Here is a 14924-nt window from a genome sequence, read left to right on the forward strand (position 1 = left end):
CAGCGATTTTGAACCCTCTTTTACCTGCAGTACCCTTGGTATTGATGCGAGTGGCCCTTTACTATAAACTAAGCTGCAGAATGTTGTTTTTGTTGCCATTGGCAGTTATTGAAGATCTACACCCCGCTTTACTCTCCACCACTAAATAGCGCCTTATCGTGATCCTCGTCTCTCCTTTTGCCGTGTAGAAATTAGCCAATCCTTTAATGCAGTATTGAAATCAAAACCCCCCCCCCTGCCTGAACCTGTGAAGAGATTCGCTCTGCTTTTGGCTTTATTTTTCTGTGAAGGGTGTAAATATCTCTGTACAGTTGTTTTTGCACATATTTGCTGTATATACATGTACTTTGTTGTATTGTGTATGGGGTAAAAAAAGTTTAATATATAATTTATTTATTTGTAAATTGTCTATGCATTTTGAATTTTTATTCTTAAATTTGGATGTAAAATTGATGCGACCCTGGAGTAATCAGGACAAAGTAATGGCTTCCTACTGTCGATGGATTATAGGTCAAATTTAAAGGGAAACTCCATCCAAAATTAATAGAGGATATACAGTATGTTGTGTGGATCTCGATAGGTTACAATAAACAAGCAAAAAATTCCTTTGTATAATTTACACAGGTAGAGAAGCCTAAACTGAAAGCAGGGATCCGATTGGATGCTGTACTGCCCACACGACAATTATTCTAGCATTAGTTTTGGATGGAGTTAGGCTACTTTCACACTGGTGTTTTGGCTTTCAGTTTGTGAGATCCGTTCAGGGCTCTCACAAGCGGCCCAAAACGCATCAGTTTTGCCCTAATGAATTCTGAATGGAAAAGGATCCGCTCAGAATGCCTCAGTTTGCCTCCGTTCAGTCTCCATTCCGCTCTGGAGGCGGACACCAAAACGCTGCTTGCAGCGTTTTGCTGTCCGCCTGACGAAGCAGAGCCAAACGGATCCGTCCTGACACACAATGTAAGTCAATGGGGACGGATTCGTTTTTTCTAGCACAATAGAAAACGGGTCCGTCCCCTATTGACTTTCAATGGTGTTCAAGACGGATCCGTCATGGCTATAGAAGACATAATACAACCGGATCCGTTCATGACGGATGCATGCGGTTGTATTATTGTAACAGAAGCATTTTTGCAGATCCATGACGGATCTGAAAAAAACGCTAGTGTGAAAGTAGCCTTACTTTAAGGAACGCACCTGGCAAAACCGATACACTGTGTGATGCCTATTGCAGGGTCTGAGCGGGCGGAGCATGACCAGAATTCAATGAGAGAATGACTGTGTCATGCACCGCCCACCCTGTGTATGACTTTTGCCAGGTTTGACTTTAAAAGCCATATTTGATGTGAATTTTGTTATACCTCTTCTCAACACCCAATATATGCAATCGGAGGTTCTATAATGGTTATCATTTTACAACGCCATACATTCGGCAGTCTTAAATGCTAGAAAAAAGGTTACTGTTAAGAAACGTTCTAATAAAAAATACCTTTTTAAATATTCTCTTGTGTAAGCGCGTATTCTGTCTCCGAAAAAGTCACAAATGAGAGGGTGTAACAGTCCTCATTATGCTGCTTGCATTCTCCATCTTTTCACAATTTAGAGAGAAACTGCAGCAGACGTATGTAATCATTCCGACTGCACATACATAAGCGTTCCCACCTTGCCCTTACTTTACCCACATTACAATGTGCAGCGACCCCGGAAAGGAACGCAGCGGTGGCGGTTATGATGGTTGTGGTTGTGCTCAAAGTTCACATTGCCGATCCTCACCCTGGCATTCCTTAAAGCCATGTGGTGATCGGAGGATGTACCCTTTCTTCCCTCTGGGCACACCCTGGTGTTGGGACGTCTGCCTGATGGTAGTTGAGGTACTGTTGGTGGTAGATTCTTTGCATGGTGCAAAGGCAGGTGGGTGGCAAAGTATGCCGATAGTGTTGAGCGAACTTGTGTTTTTAGTTCGGCGTCTAAAGTTCGGCTTCGGGTTATCGAAGTATCCTGTTATGGATTCTAAATTCCGTTATGGTCCGTGGTAGCGGAATCCATAACGCGATTCTTCGATAACCCGAAGTTTAGACGCCGAACCTAAAACACAAGTTCGCTCAACACTATATGCAGACAATGATCAGGCTCGTGGGTGGCAATAAATAGTCTCTTTTACTACGTGGATGATGAGAGTTGTAAAAAGGTGCCGCAAAATGATAGTTTAGAAGTATCTTACAGAGCAGAGATTTCCAAAATGGCTACATACAGGCAACATGATGATGGAGGTAGTTATTCTTCCAGTTTCTCTATCCTCTTTACAGTCTTTCCAGGCAACCATGCAGGTTAATTTAAAGAGGACCTTTCACCGATTATGACACTGTGAACTAAGAATACAGACATGGAGAGTGGCGCCCGGGGATCTCACTGCACTTACTATTATCCCTGGGCGCCGCTCCGTTCTCCTGCCATGCTCTCCGGTCACAAAGTTATGGTAGGCGGAGTCTGCCCTTGTTCTTCTGTAGCGCTGGCCAATCGCATTGTAGAGCTCACACCCTGGGAGAAAATAACCTGGCCAGCGCTAGAGCAGAACAAGGGCAGACTCCGCCTACCATAACCAGAGATACCAGGGGGCATAGCGGGAGAACGGAGCGGCGCCCAGCGATAATAGTAAGTGCAGTGAGATCCCCGGGCGCCGCTCTCCATGTCTGTATACTTAGTTCGCAGTGTAATAATCGGTGAAAGGTCCTCTTTAACTCCTACTGCAGTTACTGAACTGATGGGTGCAAATTAAAGGGGGATGATTTAAAATGGCCAGCAGCAACCTGTCCTAGAATGGGAGTAGGACTTGTTGCCTCCACTTGCAGAACTCCCTGGGAGGGGGGCAAGCCTTACTATACACTACGTGCGGGCACTTTCATATACTATATATTGGTGAGGATGCTCAGCCATAATGACATATCATAGGCAGAATTGCATTGTTACCTTCGGACCTGCCCCCTCACCCTCCAAGGCAGCTCTAAGGGTGGAGGCAACCAGTTCTACTCTCGTTCTCGGTCAGGTTGCTGGCAACCATTTTAAATCATTCCTGTGAACCCCTTTAAGACACGAGTGACCAATTCATATCAGAGGGTGGCAGGTGGTTGAGCAATGAATGCCTCCCACAGTAGTAAGGTCTCTCACCATAAACATTCTGTACCTCACTGCCGTTATCTCGCACTGCCTTGCAGGTTTTAGACCTTCTGAAGATGTCCTTCTCTTAGAAGTACTTTAGTGTTTGAGCTGTTCCTTGGCAAGTCTCAGAGATAGCAGTTCTATGAAACTTGAGGCCTTATCTACAGAACTTCTATAACACATGTCTGACCTCAGACTAGACTCCTCTAACTAACCAAACAGGGGACGGACCTGGGTTCATCACCTTGACAACCTGAATAATAAACAAAAGTTAACCAGCTAGTTGCCAGTACACTTGCCATGGGATTCACATAACACAAATTCAACAAGTATTTAACAATCTATGGCCAACTAAGTCAGTTTTCTTTCACACCACTTTTGGTGGTGATAAATCTCCCCCATAGTTCTAGAGATTGTCCAAACTTCAGCATATCCACCGCTGATTCTAAATGTAAGACGGCTTCCTTGCTGTCTTACATTAAGACCATTTTCTACTCCTAAACAAGGTGTAGAAAATGATGAATAAGATGGGCCTGTTGGCCCTTCCCACGCTACACCCCCTTTTTTAGACCTGGCATGAGCGGAGAAGAAGTTTCTGCCACAACATGGCGTGCAACAGAATCTGTGTCAGATATACGCCACAAAAGTGGAGTGGTGGATATCTGTTCGTAAACGACCACCTTAGTTTTAAATGGGCTATTATTATTTCTTTGATTTGCAGGTGGGTGAAGCTGTGAAGCTAATTATTCTTCCAGAAATGTACTTGTTCATTGTTAGTGCCTAGTATTTGCCATCAGTGGCAAACAGTAGCATTCAGTGATAGACAGTGCTAGAAGCAGGTTCTGGCTTGGTACTAATGATGGCCACATCAGAGTTCACAGGAGGGCTGGAGAGAGCCTACTGCCATCATCCATAGTGCGGAGACACAGGACCAGCACCAGGTGTCATGATTGGAGGTGACATTAGTTTTCTGTCTGGTATTATCGAAGGGAACATTGACATGCCTTCGGTATGTCCAGGACATTGTGGAACCAGTCCTACTGCCTCTACTGAATCAGGAGACGTGGTGTTCCAACAAGATAACATCTGCACACTGCCCGTGCTGCACAACACGCTCTTCATGGTATCCAGCAGCTCCCCTGGCCACCTCAATCACCAGATCTCTCCGACATTACGAATGTCTAGGACTGGATGGGGCGACAGATCTCCCATGCACAGCAGCCAACAACTACCTTGGCTAGATTACATGTCCAAGTTGAAAGAGCTTGACTTATATCTGCTGAACAAGTGGGTTTTATACCAGGTAGGGAGGGGAAAAATAATATTATTAGGGTTATCCAACTGATGCAGTGGGCTCAACATTCGAAAATCCCTCTAGCAATTCTAAGCATGGACGCAGAAAAGGCGTTCGACAGAGTGAATTGGTTATTCATGAACCAAATCATGGCCACATTCGGTATTCCGGACTCTTTCATTACGAGTGTAATGGCAATGTATCAAAAGCCTGCAGCGCGTGTGTTGGTGAATGGCACACTGTCCCCATCGTTTAGTATATCGAATGGGACGAGACAGGGTTGCCCTCTCTCCCCATTGCTCTTTGTGTTGGTGATAGAAGCCCTTATGCAAGCATTTCGGAACAATACTGCAATTAAAGGTGTTACGATTGGTGCAGAGACTCATCAGACTGCAGCTTCTGCGGACGATGTGTTGTTGTTCATTACTAACCCTGATTCGGCCTTTAAAGAGATTGAGTTGTTGCTTCAGGATTTTCACGAAATGTCCAATTTCTTAGTTAATTTATCTAAGTCTACGATTTTAAACGTTTCTTTACCAATGACAACTGTGGACAGTTTAAAAAGCGATACAGCCTTCCATTGGACAACTGACCATATCACTTTTCTAGGAATTAAGTTGACTCCTAATTTCTCCCGGTTATTTCACGAGAACTTCCATAGTCTTTCGAAACGTATAGAGGATCTTATAAGTTCCTGGGATATTCCATTTGTGTCATGGTTTGGCCGTAGAACTTTGATTAAAACTATTCTTATGCCAACGGTTTTATACTATATTCAGGCGTTGCCTATTCCAATTCCCAGAGCCTTCTTTAAGAGAATCCAAAGCATCCTTATGAAATTTTTATGGAGTGGGAAAAAAGCTAGGATTCTTTTTAAACAAGTCAAGCAACGGACAGCTAAAGGGGGCATGGGAGTACCAGATGTATTTCTTTACCACAGAGCAGTGTTATGCATGCGCTGTTTGGAATGGCTGAGAAAGTATACAAACCGCTTAGATCTTTCGATTGAAGCCAATATGGCTAACGCGCTCTCTGCCAATATGGCTAACGCCCTTTGCGCTCTCTGCTGTTTATGGATAGTTCTGTGGCTAGGAAGGTATTGAAGACAGTCAGCTCTATAACCTTATATACGATTAGGGTATGGTCAGAATCTAAATGGCTTACCTCATTAGTCCCAAACTATCCTGCATTAATACAACTGAGAGATATATTATTTCAGGCGCCTATACAGTTTCTAGACACTCTTCCGGTTAGGACAAAATCTATTATAACACCTATTTTAAGCTTATGTAAAGAGGAGGATGTTCCTACATATGTAGATTTACGCTCTCATCCGGCGTTGTCTAACCTTTCCACTTTCCATTTGGCCTATTTACTTCAACAGATAAAAAAACACTTAACAATCTTCCCGAGTGATATGGCCTACACCACATTTGAAAAATTAGCTTTACAAATGAAGGAACCAAAAGGTAAACTTTCCCAACTGTATGACACCCTACTCTCCATCCAAGGTTCAGAGACTCCTATATGTATTCAGCAATGGGAGGCAGAACTGAATATTCAATTATCCCCCTTAGAAGTAAAACATGCGCTCAGAGCGTTTCTTAGGGTGTCCAGGTGCGTCAAACTGCAAGAGAACAGCTATAAAGTTTTAACAAGATGGTATTATACACCTCAAAGACTTCATCGCATGTTTCCTGAGTGCAGCCCTATGTGCTGGAGATGCAACCTAGAAATAGGTACGCACACACATATCTGGTGGAAATGTACCAAGATAACTTATTACTGGCAGGAGATTTGTAAACATATATCTGACATTTGTAACTTGAAATTACCTATTTCCCCGAAGATTTGCCTTTTAGGAGTCTTAGAGGAATTCAAGAGCCCCAAACATATACGTTCGCTATGTAACACTTTGCTAGCGGCAGCTAGACTTATGTTGGCAATATCATGGAAACAACCAAACCCGCCAACTATTCAAAATTGGATCCTCAAATGTGATCAACTTTATCGCCTCGAACAGATTGCACATTGGGATGCTCGCACCCCTATGCAGTTCGAACATGTTTGGAATCCCTGGAAAACGTTTAGAAATTTTTCCAGGACATGAGTCCTTACAGTAGGTGGAGCTTTGAATGGATTTTCTTTGGTTGTGAGCACTTTTTTATGGTTGCTCCTAGTTGGAGTCCGTACAAGACATTACACTCTGCACCTGCCTTGATGGAATTCTGGGTTCTGCAATGCTAATCTCTACCCCCCCCCCCCCCCCCCCACCTCCCCACTTCTCTTCTTTCCCCTTTTTGTTTTTACTCCCCCCCCCCCTGTCTTTGTTCCTTTATACATTGTTGTGTTTAGAAGTAATCCGATTAGATCTCTAATGGATACTCATGTGTCTGTTTATTGAGATAAGCAGATGAGTTGTATTTGAAAATTTCATCTAGATGAGACTGAATATGGTAATAATTTGCCATTACAATCATATGTTTATAATGTGTGAGCAGGCTATGTGTACACCTCCGAAGGGTTGTAACAATGCTGACCTCTTTGTTACGTATTTCTTGTTGGAAAACAATAAAAACAATTTTAAAACAAACAAGTTGAAAGAGCTTGGAATCACCCCTAAGGAGGACATCCAGCATCTGTATGACCGTTACCATGCCAGAGGGGCAGCCTATATGGCAGCAAGAGGAGATGCCACCCAGTATTAAAGATACCCTGCTGCAGAACCCAAAATAAAGGGGGCACCACCTTGGTTGTATCATCATTGACCAAGCATCACACATCGTACAGCCAGGTGTGGTGCTCCTTTATGGAAGAAAGCCTCCATGTTTTTCTCTAGTTCTTTCTATAGAAAGTAAAGTGTGAGTCTTTTTTAGATCATCCCATACCCTAGCCCAGCTGGGTCATGGCTGTTTGGTCTGGAGGAATCCTTAATCTTCAGAAAATATCTTTTAGTCCAGCTGTCAGCAAAGTCTATGCGAGTAATAAAGTGTTTTTTGGGGCACTTAGTGGTGTACGGGTTTACTTGCCTCCTTGTGCTCTGCTCCGTCGTTGCGAGTAATGAATGAATTAACCTTTGTACTAATCTCCCTGCTGACATCTTGTGATGCTTCGTACAACATGTATCACATGTAAAATAGAACTCCCATGATATCTCTAATTTAGTATAGTTTTTTGTCACCCTCTTTTGACAGTGCTGGGACCTTTGACACAACATCACTATATTGCATGAACCTACATCATGGAAAGTCATTAAAGGGATTCTGTCACCTCCCCTAACCCAAAATCGGATTTTAAAGCAGTCATGCAGCACAGCTTACCTTGAATAGGCTGTGCTCTTCTATCTTGTAATCCGTCCAGTAGTTTATGAGAAAATCGACTTTTATGATTATGCAAATTAGCCCTGAAGGTGCCCAGAGGGGCGTTTTGTTCCCCTTAGTGTGCCCAGTAACGCCCCTCTTACAGTGCCCAGCCCGCCTTCCTTGTACTGTCTAACCTCCCACAGCCTCTCATCCCTCTCCTCCCCCTCCCTCACGGCCGAACGAACTCTCGCACAGGCGCAGTACCCACTGAGGGCTGCGCCAGTGCGATCTGCAGAAGACTGAGGGAAGAGCCAGCATCGGACGTCACTGGGCTCGGCGCATGCCCAGTGACGAGGATGAAGCTCCTGCCCTCAGTCTTCTGCAGATTGCACTGACGCAGCCCTCAGTGGGTACTGCGCCTGTGCGAGAGTTCGTTCGGCCGTGAGGGAGGGGGAGGAGAGGGATAAGAGGCTGTGGGAGGTTAGGCAGTCGGAAGGAAGGCGGGCTGGGCACTGTAAGAGGGGCGTTACTGGGCACACTAAGGGGAACAAAACGCCCCTCTGGGCACCTTCAGGGCTAATTTGCATAATCATAAACTACTGGACGGATTACAAGATAGAAAAGCACAGCCTATTCAAGGTAAGCTGTGCTGCATGACTGCTTTAAAATCCGATTTTGGGTTAGGGGAGGTGACAGAATCCCTTTAAAGGAGCACTCTGGCCAAAACTGATTTATTGTCTTATGTCTCCTGCAGGGATAAAAGGGGTGCCTTTTTATGTCCACACATCAGTCTGGTTGCAAGCTGTCACTTTGTGTTTTCTTTGAATCCTGTCATCTGACTGCTCATGTGTAGCTCTTATCTCTAATATCCTGACTTCATAAACACTCACTACAGCTTAATTCTTATCTAAGTGATACGAATATGACTTAAACAAGTGTTTTTGAGGTCAGGAGATCACTCAGAGATAAGCCCTACACATTTTTAACCTTGTATCTCAGAAACGGCTGTTTCCAATTGAAAAATTATTTTTTTTAGCCCAAAATCAGTAGAATACAATAAAAAGTGCCCGGAAGGTGTACATAGCCTTTAAATTAATTCTAATGACTCTATATCTTTGAATAGTGATCAGAAGAAAACCATTGCCCTTGGGATGTATAGTTGTGGACATATCCTGAGGATATTCCATAAATGCTTGGGTTGGGATTACCCCTTTAAGGCCCCTTTCACACGGGCGAGAATTCCTCGCAGGTACAATGCGTGAGGTGAACGCATTGCACCCGCACTGAATCTGGACCCATTCACTTCAATGGGGCTGTTCTTTCAATGGGGCTGTGTTTTTCACGCAACGCAGGCCCCATAGAAATAAATGGGGATGCGTGAAAATCGCAAGCAAGTGCGGATGCAATGCAATCTTCAATCATGGTTGTTAAGGAGACGAGGGATAAGTTGCCCGGGACCCCATTTACTTTATTATTTTCTATTATAACATGGTTATAATAGCATTCTTTAATTCAGAATACTAAGTAAAAGGTCCATTGTGGGATTAAAAATAAAAAAAAATGTAACTCACCTCATCCGATTGATAGCGCAGCCGGGCTGGTCTTCTTTCTTCTTTTTCTTCTTGCAGGACCTGGCTGGGAAAGGACCTTCGGTGAGGTCATCGCGCTCGCCACGTGGTGAGCACGGTGACGTCAGCGCAGGTCCTGCTGAATGAAGATTTCTATATTTTTTTATTTTTAACCCCACAATGAACCTTTTACTTAGCATTCTGAATTAAAGAATGCTATTATTTTCCATTATAACCATGTTATAAGGGAAAACAATAAAATATACAGAACACTGATCCCAAACCCGAACTTCAGTGAAACGCATTGCACCTGCGCGATAAAAACTGAACATCAGAACGCAATCACAGTCAAAACTGACTGCAATTGCGTACCTACTCGCACGATTTTCCTTAATCGCAGACGCAACGCATCCGGACCTAATCCGGACACGCTCGTCTGCAAGGGGCCATACGGAGCGTGACAGATTGGCTCCGTATGTGTTCAGGGTGCGTTCAGTGAAACTCGCACCATTTTGAAAGCAAGTTCAGTCAGTTTTGTCTGCGATTGCGTTCAGTTTTTCACGTGCAGGTGCAATGTGTTTTGATGTGTTTTTAACGCGCCTGATAAAAAACGGAAGGTTTACAAACAACATCTCCTAGCAACCATCAGTGAAAAACGCATCGCATCCGCACTTGCTTGCGGATGCAATGCGTTTTTCACTAAAGCCCTATTCACTTCTATGAGGACAGGGCTGCGTTAAAAACACAGACTATGGCCTCATGCAAACGGCCGTTGTTTGGGTCCGCCGTTTTTGCGGCTCAGATGCGGACCCATTCACTTCAAGGGGGCCGCAAAAGATGCGGACAACACTCCGCATCCGTTGCTCCGCTCTGTGGCCCCGCTAAAAAAATATAACATGTCCTATTTTTGTCCGCGCTTTGCGGACGTAAATAGGCATTTATATTAAAGGCTGTCCATGCCCGTTACGCAAATTGCGGAACGCGCACAGACACCATCCGTGTTTTGCGGATCCCCGATTTTCGGACCGCAAAACACACCACGGTCATGTGCATGAGGCCTATAGAACATGCTGCGTTTTTCACGCAACGCAGAACTGATGCACTCGCTCGTGTGAAAGGGACCTAAGTCATGTCTCACTTATGAAGACAATTATGTCTATGATGGCTGATGAGTTATCCTATAGGGGCATCCATGTAAAGCCTCATGCACACGACCGTATCCGTTTTACGGATCCTGGCAAAACATGGATCCCCGCCGTGTGAATGCCACCTTTTTTTTTTTTCAAACTCCTGTAGAAATGTCCTATCCTTGTCTGCAATGTGGACAAGAATAGGACCATTTCTATCTTTTTTTACGGGATTGCGGAACGGACACACAGATGCAGACAGCACAGTCCACATAAAAAAAATGCAAATCGGAATGCGGCCCAAACATAGGGTCATGTGCATGAGGCCTAATGCAGACAATTCATTGTCCAGAGAGGATGTAAAATATGTACATGCGCTATTGCATTCAGGCACTGGGGACTCTTAAAAAGCTTGTCTAGTTTAGAAGACCCATCTTCATATACGCTATTAGGACATATCTCCTAATTCAGGACCTCCATCAATTATCTAGAATGCAGAGCAGCTACTAAGAGTGTCTCTCTTTCTGGAGGACCCAACACCACTTTGTGTCACACAGACAACCCAATGATTTCAAAGGGCACCATGTAATGCTATTTTTCACCAGTGGTGTCACTGCAGAGAAATGTAATACTTTCTGGAGGGTCCACTCCCAGCTGAAGGACACCCTTTTATCATCTACTTGGGAAGGAAGGGGGTTGCATTGGCAGCAATCATTTATATAAGGGGAGCATTTTTAAGAAGAGGTAAGTGTTTGTCAGGGCACGCAATATTTATGTAACCTATCTACAGGTTCTCAAAAGCCCACTATTGTCACACTTTGATGGTATTAGCTGTCCTGAAAGGAGCGTAGTATGTGCCACCACTTGTGGGGTTTGTCTGAGTCAAAGAGCAAGGTTTTGTCAGGGCATACAACAGTTATCAAACCTATCTGCTGACGCTCGCGTTCCCGCTATAGTTACACTTGTAGTGTCCCACTCCAGGTGGATGGAACACTCCAAAATTGTCTGTGTCATCCTATGTCATTTTGCACTATTTATTGTATTTTTCTTTGTCACAGCTGCTAAATTCCCATTTCAGGCTGGTTCAATGCACTACACATATACGCCTTTAGGTGTCACCTTCACACCATTTATATAGGGCAGCACACAGGAAGAAGAGAGGTTAGGAGTTAGGAGTGAGGAGGAGAGGAGACAGACTTGGCTCTGTCCTCCTGGGCCTTGCCCAGGGAATGAAGCTACTTCTACCTTTGTAGTCCAGGACTAGGACTTATTGATCCTTTAATGTAATACCCCTTCTAGGGACAATTCCAAGAACTAAGGGAATAATTGCTGTAGCTTGTGCAACCTTTTCAAAGAACGGGGCAGAGAGTTTGCCTGCCATAAGGGAGAATGCCCTTGGGTTGCTGAATTATTGAAGCACGGAATATTGCTGAATATTTACTTACAGAGGATCCAAACTATTGTTGAAAGGCTGAGTAACCAGAGCAAGAACAGGAGCCAAGTACAAGTAAGATCATTACTTCTACACAGTTGAGCTGGAACCTAGATACACCACCTCACTGAGCCTGTTTTTGGAATTTGCAGCTTTACCATCTTGATTTATGACAAAGTGCTGCTATTGGATGATACCTATTGCAAGACTACAATTTACAAGTAAAGTTCCTGTTTGGTTCAACTATGCCTCTCTTATCATTCTACTCCATCTCCTAATTTAACCTAACGGTGCTGGCATCACGAACAAAACAGGGGCCCAGCCACCAAAGCACTTTAAACACCTATTACCATCAAGGGCACCTCAACCAGCATCTGGCTAGTGTTCCCTGCAATACCCCTCAACTGCAGGCCGGCCTAGGGGTCAACTGAGCTGTGAGTACTATTACCCTTACTAGCCACATCGTCACTGTTACACTCACATAACACCCCTAGGGCGCAGGTGTTGCACACCTTCATGGTATTAGCTGTCCTGAAATGAACGTAGTGTATACCATGGCTTGTGAAATCTGCCTTGAGTCAAAATGTAACTTCCTGTGGGTTGTGAGATATGGTGGCCAGATTCTGCTGCTGTCACGGATGCGGTGTGGGTGGAAAATTCCACACCGAGCACAGGAGGGAAGGGGATAGGAACGAAGCCTGGAAACTAGGGTAAAGGAGAAGGTTACCTCCTAGAACAACCCTAATCCAAGTTCTGACTATCAGTATGAACTGACCTTGATGGTAGGAAAGTTCATACACAGGAACCTATTGCCCTAACACACCCTGTAGGGCCCTAGTATAGTGACAGGACTTGAGACAATCTATTCCTCCACCAGAAGGATGAACAGGAGTCTCCCTCAGGCCTGGATACAACAGACAGCGGAATACAACAAACAAAATACAAATAGGAAAGATGACAAAACAACACAGACACAAATGATCCACAAGGAACCATTCAGATCAACCCACATGTAGCCAGTCTCTCTGATCTCCTGGCCCCTGTCATGAGAGTGTCCGTGACAGCTGCTTCATCATAATGAAGCTCGCAATTCAATCAATCAAGCATGTATCAATAAGCTATGTGACCTGAAGCAATAATTTCTGATTGAAAATTGCATATATGGTAGCTGAAATGTAAAAAAATTGTGAGCCAGACAAATACCGATGGGGGAAAGGGTGGGGTATAAACAGGCTCTATGTATGCTGCACATAGATATCATTTTAGAGAACCAGGCTTTTTGGGTTACTACATACAACAGAGGCAGTTTATGTGGTTTTTATGGGGCAACTGGAGAAGAAGGTAATGTCTGGCTATGTTAAAGTAAAGGTGGTCCTCCTCAGATGTTGGACCCCATAACAGAGGCTGTGCTCACTGACCCCTTGAAAGCTATGGTGATGTGATAATCTATCAGGTTCCTATTTGGGAATATGACAAGATGATTCCAACGATGGCCTCCTTACAGGTAAAAAATGCTCCCAAAATGGATGTAGCCACAGTGCCATCATGATGCTTCTACTTCACGGATGACCAAGGCAGATCTAGAAGATCCCAAATTGTACAGACTGACTTGTGACAGTGTTGGTATCCTATGAGAGCAGAAATTTACAAAAAAATGGTGCACTACACTGGTAAATGCAATTAACAATATATAGCTAAAGCCTCACACTGATATTAAAATGAGACTTTCGCCAATATATTCTTATATCAAGAACATACCTGAGCCCACGCACCCTGTCAAGGTATCTCAAAGTGGCACAGGACTTAACGCTAACCTACCTGTGCTATATGGGCAATTACAGGGGCCGTATGAGCAATTACAGGGGCATAAGGTTCGACACACAGCGAACAACTCCCAGTTACCTCCAGCGTGAAATCACACATACAATGGGAGGAGGGAGGAGGCTGTGAATCCCACCTATCCACGTCTCATGTGACGCAGGCCACACAGGTGCACCTGAATGTTACCCATAGATCAAAATCAAGGCATATTTAAACCTTGAGTTGCCACACCTGCAGGCATGCATGTACAAACAGAATAAAAGAATATAGTGATCTTAGGGTACTTTCACACCAGCGGCAGGGGACTCCGGCAGGTGAACAGCCTGTCGGATCCGTCCTGCTGCTAGTTCACGTGTGCCCCCGGACTGCCGCTCCGTCCCTATGAACTATAATAGGGGCGGGGGCATTTTTGCTGGGGATTGCTGTTAGCAACGGATCACATGTGCAGGATTTGCCAGTTAGAAATGCTCAACAGCATATGGGGTTTTAAACATTTTCTGCCTTCTAAGAACACTTTATTCTGTCATCCTTTCTGTCATCCTATGAGAGCGCCATGGCACTGAGCTCCTTAGTACGGCCCATGTTACTACCAGGATTTGTCTACAGGGATTACACAGCTGTGTGCTTCATGTTATGTAATGAATTTGGCTGAGCTCAGTCATTAAGACAGGGGCCCTCATACTTTTGGCCAATTAATGTATCTGGCCTCTGTTTAGGTAGATGGAGTCTTCATATAGCCAGTGCTGTGTGTAATAACTTCCTGTTAGACCAGTATTGCCTTCACATATCTCTACACTTGCCAGGAAGTCCTTAGATCCCTCACGTTCTGGTCAAGAAAATTTTCTTTTCGTTGTTTTTGTGGTTAAAGGGAACCTGTCATCAACTTTATGCTGACCCCACTGAGGGCAGCATAGATTAGTGACCGAAATGCTGATGTCAACGGTGTGTCACTCATGAGCTAAAAGTAAGTGGTTGCCGAGAACCAGCATCATAATCATTGCAGCCCAGGCCTGGAAAAGAGTCAGATCTACCCGAGAAGAGTCCTGGTTATCCATAATCTCTTGCTCTCCTGCCCATCTGCTGATGATTGGCAGTTCTCTCCTAGAGAGAAAGGGAGAAAACTAGGTAGAAGACATCGGTCATCAGCAGGTGGGCAGGAGAGCAGGACTTCATGGATAACCAGGACTCTTCTCAGGTGGCCGGGACTCTTTTCCAGGCCCAGTC

This window comes from Bufo gargarizans, chromosome 2, assembly GCF_014858855.1.
Source record: "Bufo gargarizans isolate SCDJY-AF-19 chromosome 2, ASM1485885v1, whole genome shotgun sequence".
Taxonomy (NCBI): domain Eukaryota; kingdom Metazoa; phylum Chordata; class Amphibia; order Anura; family Bufonidae; genus Bufo; species Bufo gargarizans.